Source organism: Silurus meridionalis, chromosome 16, assembly GCF_014805685.1.
Source record: "Silurus meridionalis isolate SWU-2019-XX chromosome 16, ASM1480568v1, whole genome shotgun sequence".
NCBI classification, from domain to species: Eukaryota; Metazoa; Chordata; class Actinopteri; order Siluriformes; family Siluridae; genus Silurus; species Silurus meridionalis.
In genome coordinates, this window is record NC_060899.1 from 16,791,954 (window position 1) to 16,794,947 (window position 2,994).

Below are 2,994 nucleotides of genomic sequence, written 5' to 3' on the forward strand. Positions count from 1 at the left end.
GTTTAGGGGTTGTATAGTTGTATAGTTGTAGAGTTGTAGAGTTGTATAGTTTGGGATTTAGGGTTTATGTTGAGTGTTTAGGGGTTGTATAGTTGTATAGTTGTAGAGTTGTATAGTTGTAGAGTTGTATGGTTTGGGCTTTAGAGTTTATGTTGAGTGTTTAGGGGTTGTATAGTTGTATAGTTGTAGAGTTGTATAGTTGTAGAGTTGTATGGTTTGGGCTTTAGAGTTTATGTTGAGTGTTTAGGGGTTGTATAGTTGTATAGTTGTAGAGTTGTATAGTTGTAGAGTTGTAGAGTTGTATGGTTTGGGCTTTAGAGTTTATGTTGAGTGTTTAGGGGTTGTATAGTTGTAGAGTTGTATAGTTGTATAGTTGTAGTTGTATAGTTGTAGAGCTGTATAGTTGTATAGTTTGGGATTTAGGGTTTATGTTGAGTGTTTAGGGGTTGTAGAGTTGTAGAGTTGTAGAGTTGTAGAGTTGTATAGTTTGGGATTTAGGGTTTATGTTGAGTGTTTAGGGGTTGTAGAGTTGTAGAGTTGTAGAGTTGTAGAGTTGTATAGTTTGGGATTTAGGGTTTATGTTGAGTGTTTAGGGGTTGTAGAGTTGTAGAGTTGTAGAGTTGAATAGTTTGGGCTTTAAAGTTTATGTTAAGTGTTTAGAATGTAAGCTTTGGGCTGCAGGGTTGTGGATGTTTGGTGGTTTTGTGGTTTAGACTGTAGGGTTTTAGGTTGGAGCATTGAGGTTGTATTGGGGAATGACAGGTTGCATTTTAATGTGAAAGTCATGTGAAGACCAGAGGTACAGGAAGTGGAGCCCATGTTGGATGGTCTGTGATCCTTGATGACTTATACATAGTGATTGTGAAACTTCTATCCACCATCATCACCAGGAAAAGGAGTATAGTGAAGGTAAATGATTGAATAAATGATTCATGCTTCTATTTAAAAGCTGCATCCTTCTGAGCGAAAGCTCTCCTCACCCCATGATGATTTTGATTACGGCTTTTTAACACTGGGAGCTGGTGAAGGTTCTGAAGCTGACACTGCTGGGCCCTTGAGCAAGACCTTTAACGCTCTCAACCGTGCACTCTGACCCCAGAGCCCTAACAAGCTGAGATACGCAAAGAAAGAATTCCACTGTGCTGTTGTGCATGTGTGACAAGTGAAAGCTTCTTTTTCTTTCTCTTTTAAAATGTGAGCGAATCCATGAGACCCTTCATAACATACACAACACACACACAACCCAGGAACTCTGGATTCATACAACATTTATTTACACTGTCACTGTCACCTGACCAGCAAAGAGCTGCCACATTTCTCGTAATAGAAATATATAAATATATAAATGATGTATAATGAATATTATAAATAGACACTAATGCAGAGTAGAACTTCTTCCACTGAAACACCACATATTATTATCATAAACATAAAGTTTTATTAGAGTGAGTTTCTGGTTTGTGTGTGTGTGTGTGTGTGTGTGAGTGTGTGTGTGTGTGTGTGTGTGTGTTTATAAATCTCAGAAGGTCATGCAACCCAATCTGACGCACGGGATTGGAGCAGATTCCTGCCAATCATCTCACAGCCCTACCTGTCACCCTGGCAACGGGTCAGCACATCCCGGGCCGGTCTCCTGGCTACATCCAAATATTTAGCACACTGAGCAGTATAGCATTAGCTGCTAATAACTGTGTGTTTAAGTGTTCTAGAAAGTTCAGAGAGCAATAAGACCAAACATCTCACTTCTGGATTCAATAATGTCTGTAACTTTCTGTTCTGGATGAGTGTGTGTGAGCCGGAAGTCCAGTTCATGTGCTGTCATTCAGGATCCACTCTATTTCCATTATAATCTTTCATTGGATTTGCTCCTGATTTATAAATAATGCTCTATCACATTCTGATCAGAGTTGTTCAGAGATCTCACAGTGAAGGTGATTACGGTTATTACAATCCAGTTCAGAGCTGCAAACCTGCAGGTTGGATTTCTGTTAATCAATCAATCAATCAACCAATCAAATAATCAAACAATCAACCAATAATGCAATTTTGACTCGGTGATGATGGGCGAAGCTAAGGGGTGGCCAGGGGTACCCTAGCTTAAAGCATGGCCACCCCTCTTCCACCCCAAGTAAGAGATCATGGTTATAATTATAATTGGAAATGGCACTGAGCTCAGCTTCATCACCACTGTAGTGTTCCTGCTGAATCTACCGCAGACTGGAACTGATTTACTGTGCGCGCACACACACACACACACACACACACACACACACACACACACACACACACTCTTCTGCCTTTTCTATTGTTAGGATTGAAATATATGATATTGACTGTGTGCGTGTGTGTGCGCGTGTGCGTGCGTGCGCAAATGACGTGATTTTTGTGTGAAATGCTTCAGGTAGAAAATACAAACATCAAATCAGGAAAAAGTGGGGCTTCTTTTATTATTATTATTATTATTATTATTATTATTAATATTCAAGGTAAAACGTATCTATGGGAATAGATGTTAGGGCCACACACACATACATGCCTGCACACACACACACACACACACACACACACACACACACTCAGAATCCCCAGTGGGAAAACGCCTCTGCACCGCTTTTCCCTTAATTAGCCTCCCGGTGCCCCGTGGCTAATTACGGTAACGAGGCGCTAAAAGGGTCGTAATGAACCACAAAATCCCAAAATAAAAATCCCCCCTGAGCCCCGCGCGCGCCACCGAGCGCTGATTAATCTGTCCGTGATTTCCGGGGACCTGCAGGAAAAAATATAAACCGAGAGAGAGAACAGCATTAGGAGGCGATTTTCCCTCCTCCTTCTCTGAGATCTTTTTTTTTCCTTCACGGTTTTCTGAAAGCACCCCCCCAACAACCCCAACAGCCCCCTAACAACCCCCCCACCGCGCGCGTTTGTCACCTCGCGCCTCCCCGCGTGCCTCCGGCGTGATTTACAGCCAATGATCAGCTGTAGGTGTCCGCATCG